The sequence below is a fragment of the Ambystoma mexicanum genome, chromosome 12 (genome assembly GCF_040938575.1).
Source record: "Ambystoma mexicanum isolate Mex_15411 chromosome 12, UKY_AmexF1_1, whole genome shotgun sequence".
Taxonomy (NCBI): Eukaryota; Metazoa; Chordata; class Amphibia; order Caudata; family Ambystomatidae; genus Ambystoma; species Ambystoma mexicanum.
This window is the reverse complement of record NC_090936.1, coordinates 594,603,011-594,628,252: the sequence shown is the minus strand read 5'-3', so window position 1 is coordinate 594,628,252 and position 25,242 is coordinate 594,603,011. Positions and strand designations below refer to the sequence as shown.

General features: G+C 47.0%; 1 protein-coding gene across 3 annotated transcripts in view; it reads right to left on the bottom strand.

Annotated features, from left to right (window-relative positions):
- Window positions 1-25,242, bottom strand: part of AIP (aryl hydrocarbon receptor interacting protein) — a 321,509-nt gene that overhangs the window by 200,319 nt on the left and 95,948 nt on the right. The window lies entirely within an intron of this gene.

The window sequence follows — 25,242 nt, the reverse complement described above, 5'->3', positions numbered from 1 at the left end:
ACAATCTTCTGTTATGCGTGAGGTAAGGACCACAGTGAATTGCAACAGGAAAGGTAAGCAGTGGTAACATGTACTCCTAAGTCCCATCCATATTCTTGTTTGTTGTAGATAAAAGTGTATCTCTGGTTAACTGAGCACTATGTGGCTTTAGATCAAAGCGCAGGTCTACCTTGAGGTTTATGGTGAGAACAGACTTCCGTCTACCTCAAATCACATACTTCGTCCCTCTGAAAGGGGTCTGCTCTGTCAGGGTTGCCTACGATAAACAGTGGACCCAGACATGCCTTCACTGTCCTTGATACAGAGGGGTGGGAATTTGCTTCAAGTCAACACATTGTATATCCAAGAGGTTTGAGTCCGGCCTTCCTCTTGTCCATTCGGCGATCAAGCCTGACGGAGGGCTGTTCCAATTAACTCTTATTAGTATGCTCGGCCACCAGCACTTTAGACAATACAATGGCAGATCCATGGAGCGTTTTATATTTTAATTAGGCTGCCCATGGCTGGAGGAAGGGGTCGCCTTCCCCCTCTGAGATGCTTCTGATGTACCCGTGGCTGTCACATTCCAGCTGAATACGACAGGGGAGCACGGCACCTGTAGGCTGTGTCCTCCCAGAGTACACTCGACTATGCGTTGGTTGTGCGGTGAGCAGGGAAAATGTGTGCAGAATGGCCCCACACATTTTCTGAGGCTGATCTCCCGTCATTCATTTTTATTACAAAAGCTCATAAAAGCCCAGGTGAGCGCACACTCCCTGTGCAGATGGTCGAATTCCTCACAGTCTCACCCACTGGTCCCCAGGGATTGGTCATTCAGGTGGCCAGGACACGGCCATCGCTTTTGGATCCAGTTCCTGGGGGTGTACCCGTGCGGGAGGATCTCCTGGGTGAGGGGTCGTCAGGGAGTGAGATGTGGTATCCCCTTTCCTATGACCCCTTCACTCCATTGTTAGGCTCACCTGGTATCCACGGGGATGCCACCCAGCCGTAGGGACTCTGGTATCCTTTTCTGCGGTTCCCACGTGTGACCAGCGGGGAAGTTCTGCCTAGAATACAGGTGGCCAATGTTCAAGACTGGGCAACTGGGGTAAGCAGCCCCCCCACCATCCCGTATGCCTGCAGCCCCTCTGGACCTCTCCTCACCTTGTTGTTAATTCAGGTGTGCTCTCCGTCCTGCCTTCTTGGCAGGGGCGCATTGTCCTTTGTGGGCGAATGCGATCTAGTTACTTCACTGATGCCGGCCCGCTTTGAGTCTTTCAGGTAGGTCTTATTGCTGTTGTATATTGTTGTTATTCTTGCATGCCTTTCTTGGTTTAATAAAGGTCTCTTTCTCTTCCTTAGGTGCGCGGAAGTCCAATGTGATGCATTGGCTGAATTGGGTCGCGCCGGTAAATGATGGCGTATAAAGAGCGCTATGATGCGGTAAGTAGACGCTATGCGCAGCGCCATGATGCCTTGCCTGTTGTCTTTTCTTTCCCATAGATCGCGGTGCTCACCCGGTGTATGCAATCCCGAGGCGATGCTGGTCGAGGGGCGACTTGCAAGTTAAGCTTTTCAGCACAGTTTGTTATGTTGTAAAAGTGTCATGTCTTGTTTCTTCCTTTTTTGCAGATCCGTCGGTCCGGGAGACGCGCTGATCCTAGGATGCTGTTCGCAGGAGCTGTGGGCAGCCAACGATGAAAATTACAGGTAAGCTGCTGCGAACGATGTCCTTTTGTCTCTTTACAGATGCTGTTCTTCCGAGGTTCGCGGGTACAGCAGAACACAATGAGCATCACGTTGCAGGATTGCAAAGTAACGCGAAGCGTGTTATCCAAGTTGGGTGTGGTTTAAATAGCTTCAAGAAAGTAGACCAGGTAAAGTAGTTCCTAGGGTACCACACCCAAAACACTTGAAATAAAGTAGTTCCCTACACACAAGTCATTATTAAGTATGAGCCTGGCCCCAAAGGCGCCAGGACTGGCCCCAAGAGGGCCTAGGCAAAGGATGCCTAAATTTGTTGGAGACCCGAGCCAAGACCCCTCCTGGCCCATGGGCTTGCCAAGGGGGTTTCTGGATGTGGGTGGTGACATCCATCCTACCAGCTAGGATATTTAGGAACTCTACCTCCGCCCCTTCTTTACAACACAAACACTTTCACACAGACAGCCGCTATAAGAGAAACACTAACACCGGAGCAGTATACCCGACATTTACCAATATAATGGTCAGGCGAGGTCAGGCCATTACTGACCATCACACACACACCTGACTTCTTTTAAGCTTCCCCACATGGATAACAGGTAGAGCGAGGCAAAGCACACGAGGAAACAGCAGTTTTGAGATGGCAGCTGAACGAGAGAAGAAATACGGCAAATCAGAATGGGATTACAAAGAGGGAAGTTCCCTTGACCTTTTTGACAAGGAACGGTTACTTTCCAGAAACCTCAAGAATAGAAAGCGTAAGACCAGGAAACCAGGCTGAAGAATCTGGAATTCTGTGTTGGAGATACCCGGGGCCATCAGGCGCCAATCAAGGCGGGGAGAAGCACCAGCTACTGTGGTACCGTCCTTGGCTCCAAGAACAAAGCAGCATCAGTGAAATCCACAGCAGGTGCGATACAAAACCAGTCTGTGTTGAAGCCAAGGTTGCAAGCAGCAACATTGTATGGCGTGTGCTGGAATGAACATTGTTAAAATGCGCGTGATAAGAGATGCAAGTAAAGTTGAACTGCTGATGAGTGACTGAAATTTGAAAGCAAGAGACAATACCTTTAACAGCGTGGGTGCTCAATCGAAGGTCTCGGAGGTATCTAGCTGAGAAATGGCAAAAGTGAAAGAAAGGTTACATCAAGAAGAGAACAAATAATTGTAAATCGAAGTTGTCCTGTGATGGGTCAAGCAAAATCCTGCACACAGTCGAAAGTCTTCAATTTTGAGTTTGGAAAAGTAGAGAAATGTGGTCCGAGCCCAGCGAAGGGAGATCAAGGGTCAACAGTAAATCACTGGAGACATTGTAAATCCAAAGAAGAAAGGAACTTTAATGTGTGTCATGTTGCATCAGGCCCTCTGAAATAGGAGTTAATGGCAAAGAGACTTTGGCACAGAAAGCCCTGATGTTGAGATTTTGAACAGCAGCTTCGTGCTAGAGAAGCCAGAGAGTGTGCTTAGCTCTAGTGTGCCACCTTCTCCCATACTGAAAACATGGGGAAGGGAAGCCAACGGCTTGAATAGCCTGCATATCATTTCTTGAACACTTTTCTTTTGCATAACATAAGTTTCCCACACTATTGTATTTAGAAGTAAGGATTGGCAATCGGTGTATTAGTATAGACCCTTTTATTTTGACAGACTCGACTAGGGCTGCTTTATTAGTCGATGGTCGTAGCATGCTCCGATCTTTAGATTTAGGATTAGATAGGTTAAAACCCAAGTGAAGTTCAATAAACACACAAACTGTGATCACTTGCATTTTGTCTTACTGTTTGATACCATGCCTTCCTTACATAGCAGAGACGGGTCCGGGTGTTCGGTGTTGTCAGCAGTAGGAATTCAGTCTTGGAGGGGTTAAGCTTCAGGTAAGCACTGGACATCCATGACAATCAATGAGAGGCAGGCTTTGAGCCTGTGGATCTCTTCGATGGAGGTCATTTGTGCGTTGGTGGATGTTGTGTGGCGAAGTGAGTTTCAAACCGGTTCCATGTAAAGTTTGAACATCAGAGGGGAGAAGATGGATCCTTGCACAACACAGCAGATGGATAGAGTTGGTGATCTGGAGGAATCCATTTGTACAAACTGGTGTCGATTAGCAATGTATGATTTGAACCAGCTAAAGACGATCTTGCAGATGCCCATGCGATGATGTAGATAGTCAGCGAGTGTCTGGTGGTCTACTGTGTCAAATACGGCTGAGAAGTCAAGAAGAACCAGTAGTCAAGGATGGCCATTAAGGATTTTAAGGGCATTGTCAATTACCTTGAAGGTAGCCGTTTCTGTGCTGTATCTTGGTCTGAAGCTAGATTGGTAGGACTGAAGGAGGTTGTTGCCTTAGATGTGTTGGACACATTGCATAGCTACTGCTTTCTCAAGGATTTTACCTAGGAAGGGAGGATGGGGCATTAGTTGCTGAGGTGGTCCGGGTTCAGTGTTGGTTTCTTAAGAAGCAGGAGGATTTGTCAGTCTTGAGGGTAAGGTGGCTTGAGTTAGGGAGCTGTTGATGATCGTCAGATAAGTGAGGAGTGCTTCAGTCAGAAGTGTCTCGATACATAGGCAGGGAATATTTTGTCCGCAAAATATGTGGCCCTGAGGGAATTCTACAATGACAGTGAAGTCTACCATAGTGTGTGCCTTGAAAGTTGTTCAGAAAGTTGTGGCTTTGCGAGATGGGATGTGTAGTGTGTTGACAGTGGTAGCGTTTTCTATGTAGTGGCAGATCATGCTGATCTTATTGATGAATGACGGTAGACCTCAATGGAGTGCAGTACGGGTGGGTCGGGCAGAAGACTGATGCAGTTCTTGATGACTTTGAAGAGGGCTCTGCTTTCATTGTTCGCCTTGGCTAAGGTGTTTTGGTCGGAATTGGCCTTGGTAGAGGTGATCAGTCTGCATGTAGCACAGAGTTGCTTGAGCAGGGCAAGGTCGGATGTGCCGCAGGATTTTCGCCAGGTCTTTTCTCGTTTCCTGATGGTTCATTTATTGCAGTCGAGTTCTTGAGTGTACTAGGGTGTGGAAGGTTTAAGATTGACGATGCACTGTTTCACTCGGGTTTTGGGGTTGGTTGTGAGGATGCTGTTGAGTTCTTGGAGGAAGGAGTCGCACTACTGGCTCATTAGAGGTATATCAGTCCATGTGAAGTGCAGTTTGGAGAGGTCTTCCGTGAGAAACTCCAGTGGGAAGTTCTTGAATGATGTGGAGCCTTGTTTGCAAGGTTTCCGATGGGTTTGCTTGACTCATGTGGTGTGACGTATGTCAAAGGGGATTGCCAGATGGTCCGACCAGTCAAGCAGGACTGGAGATCTGTGATGGAGGGTGGGCAGGGTAGTGATGAGGAGGTCTAGTATATCACCTTTCCTGTGAGCGGATGTGCTGCGTGAGGTTCAGTGAGTTGAGTAGGCGGTGGAGATCTTTAGTTGCTGGGTTGCCAGGGATGTTGAAGTCAGTGAGGAAGATGATGTTGGAATGCGTGAGACACATGGTGGCGATTAAGTCTGTGAAGCCTTCGATGAAGGAGGTGTTGGGGGTGGTCTGTAGGTGAGGTGAAAAGTGACTGTCCGTTGAAGGGAGCAGAAAGTGTCAGGAAAGGATTTCAAAAGAGCCAACAGTGGCAACATCCAGTTGGGTGCATGGCCATGATGTCTTGTGAATTATGGCGAGGCCTCCACTGATCAAGTTTGGACTGTTTTGTGGTAGAATTCTGTAGCCATTGGGGATTAGGACATCTAGGATATAGGTGGATGCGGATGCCATCAAGGTATAAGTAATGAAGATGGCTTCCAAGTCATGTGTGGTGATGAGGTCGGCAAGGTCTGCTGCATGCTGAGCAAACATTGGTGAGCATCAGTTTTCTTGTAGTTTTGGATGATGCAGTGTTGATGGGGTGTAAAGGCATCATGAAGCAAGACACAGACAGCAGAGTCAAAGTTCAAACAAAATGTATTTATTTATTAACTTAAACGTCAGGATGGTGTAATGCCTAACTTGCCCTATGCTAAGGTGGGTTTTCCCTACCGAAAGAAATTAAGGCTAGTCCGAGTCAGTAAGTTCAACTTAAAAGTCTGTGTACAAAACCTATACTTGCCCTCACAACTAATCTATACAATGTGTAGGGATGTCAGCGGAAAATGAAATGGTGTTCCAAATAAAGTTCTGAGCTTCTTCCAGCTCTAGGCTTACTTTCCAGCTCACCTTCTCCAGGTTCAAAGCAGTTCCGAAAAGCTGTGGGGTTCCTTTCCCCAAGTAGACAACACCGTTCCAAAATAGCCTCAGGGTTCTCTTTCACAAGGCTACACCATAGTTCCAAAAATGGCCTCTGGGCTCCCTTCCTCAAGGCTGCAACACGGTTCCAAAATGGCTCCGTGGTCCCCACCCCCCAAAGGGGACAGTTCTATAATGGCCCCAGGGTTACTTTCCCCAAGGAGACCATTCTTCCAGCTTGCCAATGTACGATCAGTTCAAGTCTCTCACAGCCATTTCCAGGTGACATTTAGAATCCTACAAGTTCAGTAGATACAGATTTCAATCTTTCCCCATTCACTTCAGCAATCTTAGTTACCAGTGAAGATTCTTTATCTGGACTTTCCTTGACTTTTCCAGACAGGGTAATCTCAGTCTAGGCACAGTTGTCGGATCACACGGCCCACCCATTACAGGTCATGCAACCGATAACCCTATGTTTCTTGCCCACACAGATTTCTCTTTCATCACGTCTGTGCTTTAGTTTGCATTCACTCGGAATTCTCTTGGCCTTGCCACAATGTGCTCTTCCACACAACTTACTTTGTGGTGCACTCTCCTACACCACCTTGTTCTCAAAAACTTCATAAATGTTAATCACTTGCTTTTCACCTTATTCATATTGTTTAATTCTTTGCCTTTTTAAAATGTTCATTACATGTGTTTCACACGGTTCCTAGGTCATTCATGGGTTTCTCAAAGCTTGCCTTCATTTCGATATTCAATAATATTTGTAAAGCGTTTCTTTACTTTGATCTTCAATAATACGTGCTTCTTATTTAAGCTCTGTAGGGGAGGACTGGCCGCGAGGCCCTCCTCACCTACAGCTTTCTCCCCAGGTGAGGACCATGACTCGGTGGGCGCCCCCTCATGCCACCCGGGCCCAGGTGGAGGAGGATTCACCCGCCGACGACATTGCCCACACGTATCCTTTCCTTGCATTTAGTTAGGCCTAGACGCCATCTTGTCTAGCAAACATGGCGTGAGTTCAGCACACTATAAAGAGGCCCCCACCTTTGGAGGGCCTTTCATGCATCTCTGCCGCCTCAGCAGCCCTGGCCGATCCGCTGCGAGCGCGTTCCCATGAGAAAGTCGGAGATGAACTAAACCCGAGACGCCAACACGGCAACATTATATTAGTAACAATGTGATATTGCACCCCGTATGACCCGGACCGCAAGGCCGGGGTAGCGAGGAAAAAAAAGCTGAAGCATCACTATCTGAAGAAGGTAGAAAACAATTCAAGTATTGGTATTAATGAACTACCTCTGTTTAAAATGTGAATAAGCCATAAAAATGTAACGTTATATGATATCCCTCCAGGTCTGGACTAGTGCTGCTATAACCACGGAGAAAGATGTTGACCAAACGTATAACCTCTATCTGTAAAAGTGTTTTTTCCATAGTATGTAGAAACTGGAACTCATATGTTTTCTGAATCACCCAAAGCGGCGAGCATCAATCTCTGTAGGCCATAACCTAGATATCCCTCGTATAACGTCTAATGTACATACAATACGCACACAATGTAGTGAACGTAATGTTAGGTAATGAAAAGGTACTGGAACCGACTGTCTTAAAGAAATGTGTAACGAAATTGAAATATATATGTGTGTCTAAATAACGTCAAAATAAGGCAGAACAGTATAAAACTTCTGCATTCACTGATCAGCAACGCACGAGGAAAATACCTTTGTGGATATGCAAGGCCATTCCCTCTCCCACCCTACCAAGCCTGCCAGATAAAAAAGCTAAGACTTGTGCCGCGCTCCCTCACCTCCCCCAACCAAGCTGGCGTTACTTCAGAGAGTCAGAGGCCCCGGCGCCGCAACCAAGGCCACAGCCCACCACCTGTGTTATTTACAGCACGGTAATAAACCCACGGATGAACCCACTGATCTACCAGCACCCTTTCATAAATCCCACGAACCCCCCAAGAATCCTGACCCCGTGTAAGGACGACCCCCATCATTGAGACAAGACACAGAGACCCATCTATATAATAACTTCTAACGCAGCAGACAGACATGTATCATTCGGCCCAGGCCCCAGAGCCCCGTCCTGCGACCTAAAATACCGGTCAATAGGACACAGGTAAATCTCACCCCAACCGATAACCACCAGACCTCTCACGAGGTGCATTCCTCATGTGTTGCGTTTATTTTATAAGATAAGCTACAGAGCGATTTATTAGTGAACGTAAATGTCATTTTCTGAATAACCGCAAGGTGCATGGCCTAGGGCAAATGAGACAGGGAAGGTATTCGTCATTGTCACAGGCTGCCCCAGCATACCAACACCGCACGGATGACCTCAAGCCGGCCTGCCAGGCCCAACCCAACCCACGAGGCTGACCAGTGACGTCGTCTTGCCAAGACCAACCACGCTGCAGCAACACCTATAGTTAGTCGACGACACCCAATCCCAATTAACTTGTGCCCCCTATAGTGTTTAGGTGTTGATGACGTTTTTTGTATTAGAAATACGCCTGTCTTTGCTATTGTCAGACAGAGCGCTCTCGGAGGTTGCAGAGTTCTTTGCATGCCTTATTCTTGGATAAACTCCCATTTACGCTCACCCGCACTCTGTCTTGGTCTTATTCCCACTACGGGAGAGTCCTTTATTGTCTCTCATTGCGGGGAGGATCGTGCTGAATTGGGGGCGCTTCCCTTCAGTGGTGACCCCGACGTGATTTCTCCAAACTGTTTTTCCTAACTCCTTCTTAACGACCCCCTTGTGGCACGAGAATCTCCGGTCGAGAAGGGATACGCACGGCGAGCCGTCTCCGGGAGGCCGCCCGCCAACGGCGACCGGCACAATAAGAAGTGCGCACTCAATGAGAAAGGGTACGGGATCCCGATTGGAAAAAAATCCCCTTTGAGTGCCGCTCGCCGGAGCCAGGGGCCGACCGTTGAGTTACCGGTGACGCCGCCTGGACGGACCCAGTTTCGGAGAGTATCGGTTCAAGACGGGCACGTGAGTACCGAGTGCGAGTGATCGTCAAAGGGAAAAGAAGGGGAATTGGGAATAGAGGAACGGGGAAAGGTAGAGGAGGAGAATTGCGGGGGTCTACTAAAGACGGGTCTTGAAACTTTCTTTATTCTTTCTTTTGCATATGGCCATTAGGAGTAAGAAATAAGTGACGTGGTAGAAGTGACGGGAACCTAGCTCCGAAAGGGGGTGGAAGGCGGCGCCGCATAGTACTATCTAGACTAGTACTGGGAATATATGAAGAAGTGAGAAATAAGTTATTGGTGTCTAGCAAAAGGAGACACCGGGAATATTTTTTAGTGATTGTGCTCTCTCTCTCTATTTCTTTTTTTTCCATTTCCACGGGGTAGGGGGGGGGAAAATGAGAAGGGTATAAAGTAGTTAGACTTGGGGAATAAAAAAAAAATAAAAATAAAAAAAAAAGGGGGGGGTAGAACATCTTAAAAGGTGGGGACTCAGTAGTGGCACGTACAGACGTGAACACAGTAACCTTAGCAGGAAAACAGGGACAGCTGGCTAGGGAGGAAAGGGAGGAAAAAGACAAAAGTGTGAGTGGAAAGCATTGTGAAGGGTGCGCGCACCGTACGAGTGTTAGAGACGAGCAGGTGGCCGTGAGGTGGTGTCAGAGAGTGTGGCCATAACCAGTACTTGATCAATTACAAGTGAGATCACATAAGAGTGCCTGGGAATGGGAAAGAGATGAGATATGGTGAGTGAGAAGAGATTTGTTCAGTGAATTACAGTGGGTGATAATTTTGAGAGATCCGCTCTTGTCTGTGCCATAAAGGTATACATACGCATATTTACACCTAATCAAAAGTTACGAAGGCGAACGCGGTAGCGCTAGCAAGTTAGAGGATGGGGGCTGAAACTCCCTTGTCACACATTTGTAAGAGCTTGCCAGGATATGCTGAACGCATAAATAAATATCATGATCAGTGGTTAACAGAATTGAAAGGGGAGGGGTTGCCCCAGATTTGGCCAGAAGGAGGGTCTTTTGACAAAAGCGTTCTTGATATGGTATGTACATGTATTCGCCTCAAGTATAAGGGGAAAAAATGGCAGAATAGGAAGGAGATATTAGATCTCTGGAGATTGTTTGAGGAAGTACCCCCACCTAAAGCCCCAACTCCAAATATTGATTTACCCTCCACCACAGACAATCCACTAATGATCCCGCGAGAAGAAAAGGAACAGGTAAGCACAGAACAACCTGCAGAGGTGGTTATGTTGTACCCAATGTTACCTAAACCAGCCCCTGCAGCAGGATATAGCGACCCGATTTATGTGCCTCCCCCGTCGACCAGCACACCACAGAGGCCAACTGCACCCCCACCATACGAAAACACCAGAGAGCGCGCCCAGGGAGGCACACAGAGGGTGGATATAGAGAAGTTAACGAGTGACTTAGAGTCGAGGCTTACAGTGGCAAGAGATGAACTCTCAAGAATAAAAGACATATATGAACGCACAGCATGCGCCCCTACACAATCTGGGCGCACGTCTAGAGCGTCGAGCGAAACTAGACAAATTGAGGAGGGATGGAAAAAGGGGGAAATACTGTTCAGAATTGAGGAAGAACCGACAAGAATAATAGAAGTGGGGACAGCAGAAGGAAGCATTGGAGATGTATCACGAGAAAGAGGGATCAGAGAGGATTTGTTATGTGATGTCAGAGGAGGGGTGGATGAGAGTGATAGATTGAGCATGGCAATAGGAGGAGAAGGCGAGGAGCTAGATGGTGCCTGTTGACTGGAAACTATAGAAGATGAATGGATGGGACGACTAAGAAATAGAGTGGGGAAGATGGCGTCATTAGAGTCAGCAGTGACTAAGGAAAAGGAAGCTGCAACGGTAAAAGGGAAATTACAACTCCCATTACTCCACAGAGGGGGCAGGAGGCCAAACTATATACCGTGGGCTCAGATGGACAAGGCTAATTTAATGAAATTACTACCACAGCTGTCAGGAGGGGCAAGCAAGTGGATATATGCATTTGAGAAACATACCGCTGGTATACCGCTGGCAGTAGGCGATGTGAAAAGCCTACTAGTGTCCGCAGTAGGGGATCAGGCGGACAGAGTGTGGGCTAAAGCGGGTTTTCCAGCTGTAACTTTAGAGTGTGATCGCCATGATGGGGCTTCTTTTAACACCGTGCGAGCAAGGGTGTGGGACGCACTGCGGGAAACCTTCCCAGATACCCCTGATTTGCAGTCAGTAATGCAATGTACCATGAATGACGGGGAGGACGCTATGGATTACATTCTCAGGGTGCAGGAGATGTGGAGAGCGGAAACGGGTACGCCCTGGCACCAATCCACGTCTCTATTTTATTTCATCATTAAGAGAGGGCTCCCAAAGGAAGTGCAAAAGGCACTAGATAAAATAGCAGGTGTTGAGGCAAAAGGCTGGCCGGAGATCCAAAGCATAATAGTACACCATTGTAAACGGATCAAAGAAAGAGAGAGGGAAGTAGCACAGAAAAGGTTGGCGGATGAGGCGAAGTTGGTGCAATCAAAATTGGTGAAGGTCGCAGCAGCGGTAGCGGGACTCCCACTCATACGGGAGGGAGAGGAAGGAGAGGAGGGGCAAATAGCAATACAAGGAAGAATAGCAGCGAATTGGGCAGGACAAGGGCAACGACAGTGGACAGAGCAGGAGCAGAACGGAGGTCCAACGTGGCAAGAGTGGGCCCCAAGAGGAGGAAGAGGTGGGTACAGGGGTCGAAGAGGAGGACAAGGGTATGGAGGAATGGGAGGAAATGGGTGGCAGGGTCCCAGAGGTCCACAGGGGAGCTGTTGGAATTGTGGGAGATGGGGGCATTACTCAAGAGAATGTAGGAGCAGACAAAACAACGGGTTCCAAGAGATAGAACAATACGGACACCCCCATCCGGGAAGCCCCTACGGCCTCCCCATGGGACAATACCAGCAACCAGACAATGTAGTACAAAGAAGTAACGCACAACTGCATGGACATCAGTACCGAACACAAACCAGCCCACAGAATAATGACAATGTGCACTACACGCCTGGTAACACTTTCGCCACAGTAGCTAATGGGGCACCCGCCCCCGCACCTTACAGTGGAGTGTCAGTGGTTTCGGGGAACATTTTCGATCAAGGGGGGGCAATGAGACACCCCGCATAGGACAGCCCACAGAGAGCACTTGCGTGTCCAGTACTGTCTACGACCCACAATGCATCAGAGGAACCATTGATAGGTGCGCAGATAGGAGACAAGCAATTCATATTCATGGTGGATTCGGGAGCGGAGAAATCATGCATTAGAGAGGGCCGGTTCCCGTTATCTAATAGAACGTTAGAGACGCAGGGGTTCTCTGGGGCTGTAATTGAAGTTCCTTACACAGAGGTATTGGATGTGACAGTAGGGGGAAAAACAGTGAAAGCACCCTTACTGTACTATGAAAACTCTCCCATCAACTTACTGGGGAGAGATCTCTTGAGCAAACTAAACATGACAATATCATTCACAGGGAGCGGTATCGTATGTTCAACGCCAGGCATATGCCCCCTCCGTATATTAGCAGTAATACACGGCCACACAATCATGAAAGAGATCAGAGGGGTACCGAGAAATGAGGAGATGTTTGTCGAAGGTATGAGAACATTGGCTCTCATAGTACCAGAACTAAAAAGGGTGGAGTGGAGGATCCCAGCAGAATTCCTTTTTCGTCCCATAGCAAGCCCTGACACTGCTCTTGGGGCAGTACTATCGTTGGATTTGCATGCAATACATGTATCAGTAAACAGGATATGTGTGATTGGTATTGACATGGAAGGGTGTGAGTGGCGGACAGTATTATGTACAAATGCAAATATCCCGCTGAGAGAGCTCTCGGACGAGGAGCTATTTTCTGACACTGAGGGAGATGGTGAAGTAGTGATGGAACTGGCAATGCCCTGCGACATTGTAGTTACAGCCAGACAAACTAAGGTTGAACTAATGGCGGTAGTAGGAGCACCGCACACATTTTTTAATGAAGACATGAGTTCAGTACCCACTAACTTATGGACTAATGGCCCCCACGATGTAGGGTTGCTGCATGAAGTTCAGCCTGTGGTGATAAAAGTAAAACAGGGAGCAATACTACCCCGGGTGAAACAATATCCACTGTCGCGAGAAGCAGAAGAAGGGATCAGAGAGACAATAGAAGCACTGCTAGCACAGGGTATAATCGTGCCCTCAAACTCCCCATGCAACACATGCATTTACCCAATCAAAAAAGCGAAGGGGGGTTCATGGAGGATGATACAAGATTTACGCCCACTGAACGATGTGGTAATGAAGGAGTTCCCTCTAGTGCCGAACCCGGCGACAATACTGTGCAATATTCCAAAAGTAGCGTCACACTTCACAGTAATTGACTTAAAAAATGCATTCTTTTCGATTCCCTTAGCAGAAGAAAGCAGGTATTTGACAGCATTTACATTGGGAGGAAGGAGGTTCGAACACTGCAGACTACCACAAGGATATTGCGAGAGCCCAAGCATATTTAACAGGGTACTACATGAAGATCTGGGGAATTTGTCTGTAGAAAGCACAGTGATTCAGTACGTTGATGATTTATTGGTTTGTGCACAGGCTGAGGAAGAGTGCAGAAAGGACTCAATAACACTCTTGACATTATTGGCCAACAAAGGGTACAAGGTGGACAAAGGGAAATTGCAATACTGTCTGACAGAGGTCCTATACTTGGGTCAGTTGATATCAAAGGATGGCAAGCGAATTATACCAGACAGGGCACAAGCGATTAGAACAATTGGAGAGCCCAAAACAGTAAAAGAAATGCAGAAATTTCTGGGTATGTGTAACTATTGCCGAGCATGGATATTGGACTATGCGGCGTACACAAGGCCCTTGTTACAGGCACTGAAGGAAGCACAACAAGAACACAAACACATAGAATGGACAGAGGAGATGAACACAGCATTTAACTCACTAAAAGAGCTAATATCAAGCGCTCCAGTACTAGCAAATCCAGATTATGGGCGCGAATTTTTCTTATTTTCACACTGCAAAGGAACACTGATGACAGCAGTACTGACACAGAAAACATCTTTAGGGCACAAACCACTTGCTTACTATAGCGGCACCCTAGACGCAGTAATGCAAGGTCATTTCGCGTGCGAGCAATCCCTAGCTGCAGCAGCGTTCGCGATTGAAAAAAGTGCCACGATAGTGATGGGCTGCCCGGTGACACTGTTTGTGGAACACTCACTTTTTGCAATATTAGAGCGAACAAAGAGCACATTGACAACACAACGCGCCACAGCATATGAGATAATACTGTCCAGCGCTAACATCCATATAGTAAGATGTAAAACAGTGAACCCAGCAACATTCATCACAGAGGCATGCACCGTAGAGGACATGCAAAACCATAACTGCGCCACGTACTCAGGTGACGAAAGTAAGGATCCAGTGATTTTTGAAAATGCCCTGACCGAGGGTGAGGTGTATTTTGTGGACGGGTCAGCATCAATAGACATGGAGACAGGAGAAAAGCATGTGGGTATGGCAGTGGTACGATTAGAGGAAGATGAATATGAGATACTAGTACAACACCGCCTCCCATCACACTATTCAGCGCAAGCAGCAGAACTAATAGCGCTAATAGAAGCATTGCATGCCGCCAAGGGGTGCGCAGTGACCATATATACAGATTCAGCATACATGACAACAACAGTTCACGGTGGGTTGGCCCGGTGGGGGCGGAGAGGGTTCCGACGAGCAGACGGAACGCCAGTCCAGCATGCAGAGTTATTGAAAGAGCTGATTGAGGCCCTGCAAGACCCCACGGCAGTGGCCATCGTAAAATGTCAAGCTCATACCACCAATACAGATTTTGTATCTTTGGGGAACGCGGCAGCAGACGCCGCTGCCAAAGCAGCTTCATATCTACAAAAAGGTGAAATAGGAGAGTACATGTTGCACCACACAGAAAGCCAAGAGGTCCCCACAGGATACAACATGATGTCCACACAGGAGATAATAGAGCTGCAAGAGGGAGCTAGTGCAGAGGAAAAATTGCTGTGGACTAAGAGAGGATGCAGCAAATCACCGACTGATTTATTGTGGCGACAAGAGAGTTCAGGAAAAGTGGTAATGCCAATTACGCTGTTAGAAATAGCATTTCAACAACTACACTTTCCCGCACACAACACGAAGAAACACATAATGGCAGAGATACAAGAAGATTGGTTTGCACCTTGCCTCCAGGAACACGTCACAAGGTTAGCTTTAGAATGCACGACATGTCAAATTTACAACTCAGGTATGACTTTGCGCACACTAAGGGGTACGATACCAAAACCAAGTGGCCCATTCAGAGAGCTCCACATTGATTATGTAGACATGGGAGAAAGGTGTAACGGGGCGCGATACATGATTGTGGTTGTATGTCCCTTTTCGAGGTGGGTGGAGGCAGGCCCATGTGCCCGCCCTGACGCGAGGGGCGCCGCGAAGTTCCTAGTGCGGGAAGTATTTCCGCGCTGGGGAATTTGCGACGTTATTCGCTCAGATAACGGGACACATTTTGTTAATGAATTATTTAAAGAAGTGACTACATTATTGGGAATAAAGCACAAATTATGTTCGATTTATCATCCTCAAAGTAATGGCGTCGTGGAAAAGATAAATGGCCTGTTAAAAAGCAGATTATCAAAACTTTGCTTTTCCCTTAAAAAGACTTGGATGTACTGCCTGCCTTTGGCCTTGTTTGAACTACGAAACCAGCCAAGTAAGGATCACCATTTGTCCCCGCACGAGATCGTCACGGGAAGAAGAATGCATACAGCGCATTCGCCTCTCCGTGAGCGTTCTGATGCACACAGAAGCGCAGCTATATTGGGAGAGGAGTTCACAGAATATCTGCGAAAACTGACACGGGCAGCGCGCGTAATTGCAAAGCAACTAGCCCCCCCCTCGACAAGAGAGGAGGGGAACGCAACTGAACCAGACAGGTTGCCTGAAAAACCACTACAACTAATGCCTGGTGACCTTATATATGTCAGAAGTTTTGTGCGGAGGTGGAATGCACCACGTTTCCATGGCCCCTATGAGGTAGTGTTTTGCACACCTACAGCAGTAAAGGTGAAGGGCCTGCGATATTGGGTGCATTTGACAGACGTACGTAAAGCTTACAGCGCTGCGGAAAGTGAGGCGCAGGACGAGGCACAGGCAACAGCGGACGATGAAGTTGTGCGGAATGAATGATTGGAATTTTGTGTGCTTTATGAGATGAACAGTGAGCACAATTAGCGCGCAACAAATGTCCTGGACTAAAACATGTACATATGTATATGTAAATTTTCTTTTTATTACAATTTTTGAAAGTTTTGCGTGGGGTTCTTTTTTTTTTTTCCCCTCCTGTGCTCTTTAAGATGTTTTTATTATTGTTGTTTTTAAAAATGTCATGTTTCTTATTATTTATATATATATAGTAAGGTACGAATAATGATGATTGAAAGGCTACCTTGTCTGTCAACACACCCCCTCCCTCACCCAACCCTATATTTTATCACCGAAACGTTACAACGTGGAAATGCTTACATGTTTGTATTTAATGAACTCTTGTGTCTCAAACAGGATTTATCATGGCATCGAATGGGCAGCCTGCAACTAATAGATATGTTAGATTTAGAGAAATGTTAGTGGCTAGATTAACGTATTCATTTGAATGTGGTTTATCAATGTGTGCTATCGTGTTCTTCATCTCAATGTTTTGTCTGGTAGTACACTGGATTATAGCGTTCATCTCTACCGAGATGAACGAGGGGGGAGGGGGGAACAACACCACCCTTGCCCCTGGAACGAAAACAATTCCGACTGTAGGTATCAAAGAAGGTGATTTCTTGATCTGGGATGGATCACACTTTGTGTGGGGATACTATACTACACCACCCACTGCTGTCCTCTCACAATCGAGAACCAAAAATGTAAATAATGACACAATGTCCCAACCTGGAACATACAACAACCACACGATCCCTCCCGCCCCAATTTCAAACAACGATCTCTTGTTTATTAAGGAGGATGGAAAAGTGATTATGATGACAGAACACAAGTCCCTACATGAAGAATTAGAAAAGGGGGGTGGGGAGGAGGAAGGGGGGCCTGGTTCTTCACCTACTATAACGAGAAGGTACAGAAGAAGGGAGAAAAGCAGGCGGAGAAGAGAGATTGGTGGGAAAGGGTATGATGAGTATTATGGACTAGGGCTAGACAAAATGGAAGACCCACGACACCCACACCAAGCAAATAAATGGTATGCAGATATGAGCACAACAGCCAAACAAACAACAAATGAGAGCTGTTATGTCTGCTCACTTATCCCCCATGCATCAGGCACACCTAAAGTATTGTTGCCACGAGAATTGCCCATTGTGGATGCCCAATGTCTCCTTCATCTCACGCTGTGTAGAATAAAGAACACTTTCCAAGCACACGATGTCTCTTTCAGAATGCTACAGAACAACAAAACGTGCTATTCGCAAGCGTCTGGAGTGATCTGTCTTAAAGAACCTTTCTTTGCAATACAAGGGACACTGTTTTCCGAAAACAAATGGAAAGACGAAGAAGTACTGTGCAAGGCAGAAGCACTGAAAGGTGTCCAACCGGACAAGTTGCGGTGGATGGAAAGAACGTGCTTGCCAACATGGAAAGAACACATCCCTAAACTAACATGGGTAACAGCGATGGAGAAACCCTTCAAGCTACAAAGTGAAATACAAAACGAACTATGTTTCAAGGGAGAAGGAAAAATGGCAATGGGAACGAACAAGAACTGTAACAAAACTCTCACCATCCCAGATATGAAAAAAGGGACAGCAGCACTAATGGACACCTACTGGGTATGCGGAAACAAGGCGTACCTGCATCTTCCCCAATCATGGAGTGGTAGCTGCTCAATGGCCACTTTGCACTCAACACTAATGGTGATTCCAGAAAGCCATATTGACAGAAGTAACATGATGAAAGAAGGCTTGAACCAGGCTTCTCCAACCACACAAGCGCACCTTTATGTCCTGTCCTCCGGAGGGAAGGGAGAAGAGCTCTCAAGGAACAAGCGAGCCTCGAACTACATATCATAAGCATCATCTGATTTATTGGCACAGATCCCAGACAGGTATCGCCTGTTCAGCTCCGTGGAAACATTCTTTGCTTCGCTAGTATCAAGTGTCCAAGCAAGAGCAAATGCAAAATGGCTCCAGATCACACGGTGGGAACTGATCCAGTTGGCCAATGACACTGAAGAAGGGTTTAACATAATAAAGGTGGAACTACGAGCTCTGCGATTAATGACCATGCAGAACAGGTATGTTCTAGACCTGTTAACAGCAATCGATGGAGGTGTTTGCCGAAAAATAGGAAGTGCGTGCTGCACGTTCGTACCTTCCGAAGATGCAGAAAATGGGTCCCTGTCCCACGTTATTGAAGCAGTACATAACCTGGGCGAGAAGATGAAAATGGAAGGTGGAGCTGAGGATAGCTCGTGGTTCGACAATATCTTCTCTTGGGTTCCCTCATGGCTTGGAGTGACAATGAAGTTCCTGATACCAATAGTGGTGATCGTCCTTGTGATGTTCTGCCTATGCCAGGTGGGCCTCCGATGTTGTGCTAATGCAGTTCCTAACGGTGCAATGATGATGGTGACAATGGGCAACTCCGGTGGTACAATTAAAGCAACACAAGAAGTACATGTGCAGACAGGAGCAGACAACACCCCCAGGTACCAGTTAGTGCCTATGTGCCGTGATAAGTACATAGTAGATAAACTATGGCACACCACTATCAAAGAACCACGAGACGTAGAACTGGAATGGTATGAGGAGGTCTGGGTAGATCTGGAAGAAACTGGCGACTGTATATATTTAACATGTACACCAGACGAGTATGCTAGGAGAGGTGAGAGTTTAAGGGGGGTGTGCAGAGCATGGATGCCTATAAAAGGAACCCCTGCATGGGATGGTGCAGTGTTAGAGGAACAAGAATGTAGAAGATTAGAAGAGCTAAAGAAATTCGTTACTTTAAGTAACGAAAGGGGGGAAATGTAGGGGAGGACTGGCCGCGAGGCCCTCCTCACCTACAGCTTTCTCCCCAGGTGAGGACCATGACTCGGTGGGCGCCCCCTCATGCCACCCGGGCCCAGGTGGAGGAGGATTCACCCGCCGACGACATTGCCCACACGTATCCTTTCCTTGCATTTAGTTAGGCCTAGACGCCATCTTGTCTAGCAAACATGGCGTGAGTTCAGCACACTATAAAGAGGCCCCCACCTTTGGAGGGCCTTTCATGCATCTCTGCCGCCTCAGCAGCCCTGGCCGATCCGCTGCGAGCGCGTTCCCATGAGAAAGTCGGAGATGAACTAAACCCGAGACGCCAACACGGCAACATTATATTAGTAACAATGTGATATTGCACCCCGTATGACCCGGACCGCAAGGCCGGGGTAGCGAGGAAAAAAAAGCTGAAGCATCACTATCTGAAGAAGGTAGAAAACAATTCAAGTATTGGTATTAATGAACTACCTCTGTTTAAAATGTGAATAAGCCATAAAAATGTAACGTTATATGATATCCCTCCAGGTCTGGACTAGTGCTGCTATAACCACGGAGAAAGATGTTGACCAAACGTATAACCTCTATCTGTAAAAGTGTTTTTTCCATAGTATGTAGAAACTGGAACTCATATATGTTTTCTGAATCACCCAAAGCGGCGAGCATCAATCTCTGTAGGCCATAACCTAGATATCCCTCGTATAACGTCTAATGTACATACAATACGCACACAATGTAGTGAACGTAATGTTAGGTAATGAAAAGGTACTGGAACCGACTGTCTTAAAGAAATGTGTAACGAAATTGAAATATATATGTGTGTCTAAATAACGTCAAAATAAGGCAGAACAGTATAAAACTTCTGCATTCACTGATCAGCAACGCACGAGGAAAATACCTTTGTGGATATGCAAGGCCATTCCCTCTCCCACCCTACCAAGCCTGCCAGATAAAAAAGCTAAGACTTGTGCCGCGCTCCCTCACCTCCCCCAACCAAGCTGGCGTTACTTCAGAGAGTCAGAGGCCCCGGCGCCGCAACCAAGGCCACAGCCCACCACCTGTGTTATTTACAGCACGGTAATAAACCCACGGATGAACCCACTGATCTACCAGCACCCTTTCATAAATCCCACGAACCCCCCAAGAATCCTGACCCCGTGTAAGGACGACCCCCATCATTGAGACAAGACACAGAGACCCATCTATATAATAACTTCTAACGCAGCAGACAGACATGTATCATTCGGCCCAGGCCCCAGAGCCCCGTCCTGCGACCTAAAATACCGGTCAATAGGACACAGGTAAATCTCACCCCAACCGATAACCACCAGACCTCTCACGAGGTGCATTCCTCATGTGTTGCGTTTATTTTATAAGATAAGCTACAGAGCGATTTATTAGTGAACGTAAATGTCATTTTCTGAATAACCGCAAGGTGCATGGCCTAGGGCAAATGAGACAGGGAAGGTATTCGTCATTGTCACAGGCTGCCCCAGCATACCAACACCGCACGGATGACCTCAAGCCGGCCTGCCAGGCCCAACCCAACCCACGAGGCTGACCAGTGACGTCGTCTTGCCAAGACCAACCACGCTGCAGCAACACCTATAGTTAGTCGACGACACCCAATCCCAATTAACTTGTGCCCCCTATAGTGTTTAGGTGTTGACGTTTTTTGTATTAGAAATACGCCTGTCTTTGCTATTGTCAGACAGAGCGCTCTCGGAGGTTGCAGAGTTCTTTGCATGCCTTATTCTTGGATAAACTCCCATTTACGCTCACCCGCACTCTGTCTTGGTCTTATTCCCACTACGGGAGAGTCCTTTATTGTCTCTCATTGCGGGGAGGATCGTGCTGAATTGGGGGCGCTTCCCTTCAGCTCCTGCCCTTTAAAGTTCAGCGTTTTGCTCGCATTACATTTTTTTTATTATTATGTTTTTTTTTAAAACATACTTGCTTCGGGTTCCCAGTCACCTGCGCATACATTTCCTTTCAACTAGCATCGCCATACGCCTTGCAGTAGCACCAGGAGCACCCTGGTACAAGCGATCCCTCCAATTCACTCACCGGTCCTCAGCAGCTCCTCTGGGCTGTCAGTCTCTTCTGTAGGTCTGCGAGCAGCGCTTCCCTGCTTCGAACCCCACTGCGAGTTGCCGGTAGCTTCACGGACGCCGTCAGTGGCCCGCAGCACCTGCAAGTCCTCTGTGCCCCACAGCTCTGGCTGTGGGCACCAGACAGAGGGCTCCGTCAGCCTTGGCTTTTCCCTGGCCACGTGAGAAGAGGGTCCAAGGGGAGTAGGAGTGCGGATAGCCTCAGGTTTCTCACAAGAGGGTCTATGGTGACAGGTTGCTGGTGAGCAGCGTGGTTGGCGAGGAGTGGTGATGGTAGGGTAGGCTGTGAGCTAACCGGTTGTTAGAGGAACAGGGATTCCGGTCCTAGGTCCTTGTGGTCTTAACAGGAATTGCCCTTTTCTTCATCTGCCCTTAGCTTCAGAAGCCTGTGTAGTGTCTGTATGTATATAGTGTAATATCTAGTAGGTTGGGGTGGGCTTACTGTGCCTCAAACTGCTACATACACCCAATGGTTAAGCCTTGTTGCTCTGTCCACGTTACATTCCTTTGGGAAATGGTTTGGCTTTCCTCTAGTCAGGTGTGCAAGCCACCCCCATTAGAGTTAGTGGTTGTACAGCCCTCAATAGAGGGCTGTACAAAAAATGCAAAACAAGCATTGCAATGCAGACCTCTGGAGATAAACTGCTCAATTTAATGATGTACTCAGTGGTTGAAGATGACGGGACTGGTTGTCGATGCAAGGTGGACTGAATCACTTTGCTAGGAGGAAGTGTTTTGTTGGTCCCAATAGGTTAACATCCATGTGTGCAAAGCTCTTTCCATTCAAAGGAGGCCAGTATTCTGTAACGATACTTGAAGGGGGCAGCATATTGTTTCATGGATGGTCTTTATAACTGATTAGGTATGGTGAGAAGAAAAAGGTATAGTGGTTTGAGGGTGTTCGTCTGCCGGACCAGGTGCTTTTGGGTCTTGTAATTGCTTTAGAGTTTGGTAGCTGCTCCGATTCTTCTGTATTTTCTATTCATCTTCATTGTGGTATTTTAGGTAAGGCGGACAAGTAGAGGCGTTTTCCTTTGCAGGTATCTAGAGTCCTTCATTCAGCAGTGACAATTGCAGAGTTTAGCACTCAAGGCTGGGTGAAGAAGGGCACAAAGGCCTGAGATGTAAGTAGGTCTCCAGACTCCCTTTGGTTACTAGAGTATGGCCATTGCTGGAAATGTTGAGTGGTCCCTCCAACTATTGAGGCCTTTAGTGCATGCAGGAGTGTGTTAGTTGGCTACCAGTGGGGCCTTTATAGTTATAGTAAGTTACTGTTACAGTGTGAATGGGTTTTGGACTTACTGGTCCTGCTAATCTTTAGCTCTGCATTTTTATGAAGTACAGAGGGGGCACGGTAGCTATGTGATGAGACAATGTGTAATACAGTGGCACAAAATAGCTGCAGATGGAGCAAGGAGGTAGAACCTGTAGTGTATTTTCTTTTTACAGGCACAGTACGAGTGGCGACACATTTACAAAGACAGTATTGTGGAGGTGCCAAAGTGTCAGCAGTGTATGTCCCCGTAAGTCCCAGGGATGGCTTGGAGATGTTTTAAGCAAGTATTGAGGTGCAAGACAGCAGGGTGAAAAGCTTACAGTGTAAACCTATATATAGCATGCCAATTACGTAGGATGCAGGTGTTAGAATGGATTGCTAAACTCTGCCCTGGTGGACAGATGTTTAGGAGCCCCCCCCCCCTGCTTAGTGAAACTGGACACTTCTGGAAAGATAGCCAGACCAATTCACAGTAGCTTGGAGAGTAGTTATGGCTAGGAGTGAGGGTGATTACAGGCCTACGATGAGCACACAGAGTTTAACACCAAGAATTACCATTAGACAAAAGTAACCAAAATATACTATTTATTAGGGGCCCAAGAATAAATACAAACGAAAAGCAATAGGAAAACGCCACACAAGCAACACAGTAAAATATATACAATCACTGGAGTCACGCGATAAAGTTAATAACTCCTCCAATACCTTCAAGGGAAAAGGAGAATAACCTTTTGAGCATAGACAATCTGCAGAAGTAACAATCCTAACTTTAGAAATCCACCCCTATGATGAATGGAGCCTTGTGCTCAATGTTCAATGCTTGCGCGAAAGCGCTTGTTCATGCGAAAAAGTCACAAAGTACCTTTTTAAGAAGCTGGAAAAAATTTGGGACAGGATTCTGAAGGGGTGAAACAAGTTCCAAGAGTCAGGATGGGATCTGCTGTGTTGAAGAAAGCTATTCCCAACTTCTCGGAGGACTTTAGAAAGTAGATGCTGCCAAAAAGAAGACCACAAGGGATCTTCTATGTGTAAAAGGGTATGGATGAACAAAAGGCTACTGCTAAGTGACTTCAGTACTCACTACCCTTAGCTCCGTTTTGGTCCAAACTTGGCAGGTCTGGAAATGGGTTGTCGAAGGTTCGATTTCCTGCACTCGATTCAGCTTCAAAGTGCACAGATGCTGCTGGTGCGGATCTGGTAGGGAACAGGAGCTGTACTTCTCGATTCGGGTGATGAAAGAAAAACACTGATGCAGCTGGTCTCAGGGCACAAGAAAGAGTAGGAAAACCGCCTTCAGCGACTGTCACTGAACCAGTGACACAGGGGCTGCCAACTCACAATCTGACGCAGTCTTCTATCTAGCAACCCAATGTAGTTGGGATGGCAAAATTCGGTGGAAGGTTGCTTTGCAGTGCATGCTAGGAATCCCCAAAGTATTGGTACTAAGTTTTGAGCTGGACAGTTCACTGGATGGCCCAGGGGCACTTCTTTTGCAGGGAAACTAGGAGGCATTGAGAGTGATTAGTCCCACCATTCCAAAGGTTCCAAGCACCTTCGCAGGTCTGAGCGCAAAGCAGCGCTCCACCAAGACATCAGCGGGTTTCAGGTGCCAACTGTCTGAGTGTCTCAGGGTCTTCCTTTGTTCTGCTCGGATACTGGGCTGTCTCCAGGTCAGTTCTGACCAGTTGCTGATCTACTGGTCTGGATTCAGGACCCATACTCCTATTCGAAGGCTGGCAAATCCTTGCACCCGGCCAGCCAATGAGAAGATCTTCCCGCTGCATGCGCGAGTGCTGGCACCCGGCCCGCCAATAAGATCTGCCCCTTGCAGGCACACCAGCAGTGGTCCAATCAAGGACTACTGGGGTTCTCATGTTTGCATGCACACCAGACATCCTGGCACCAATAGTGTGGATTGAGACCAGACCCTCCCAACCCAGTTCCTGGGTACCCACACATTCATGGGTAACTGCATGCCAAAATAACAAAGTCCGGGGTGGGGAGGGAGGAGGCTAAAGGACAAAATGGCTAAATGAATAGACAAAAGACTTCATGGCACTAGCCACAGTCATGAGACGAATATAGTAAGCGTGGTATGGCTCGGTAAAAGGTTGTAAAAATACAAGGAAAAGCTTTGGCTGACACCAGTTTGTTCCTAGGCACACTTAATAATCGACATCAAATCATTAGACGTTGACTAGGGCCAGAAAACCCAACGACTCCATTGCGCAGTAGAGTAATGTACTTTGCGCAATGATAAAATGTTACCAAAAGTGGCAACAAAGTTGAAAGACTAAGAGAAACAAAGTTCTCTCAGTACCGACATACTGAAGAACGTGTCAGTTTCCTCAGAACAATGAGCGAAAGCCCAGCGGAGTGCAGCTGAAGGCTGTGTTCCACTGCAAAGAGTCAGGTTGTGATACTGTAACAAAAGCAAAACGTTTGGGGGTCCATAAATATTGAGGTGAAAGTTGCATTTAGAGAAATCGTTCTTAACATGAAGCATCCAAATTCAAATCAGCAGATTGTGAATGTGAATGTGAAAATGTAAAAATCAAGGTTGCAACTGTCAAGGTTGAAACATCATATTGAAAGCCATCAGCGTGCAAACATCACAGGGCAAACCATCAGAGTGCAAATGGCATAGTGTAAAATAAATAGGTTGCAAATGTTACTTTATACCAGCATATATTGCAGTGTAAACCAGCAGAGAGAAAATATTGCAGTGTTAACATGAAGCCTACAACTATCGTAATGCAAATCAGAAGGGTGCAAATATTTCAGGTTGAAATGTTTGCGTTCAAGCCACTTGGAGCAACAAAAATATAAATATGCAAGGTGCAATGCAACT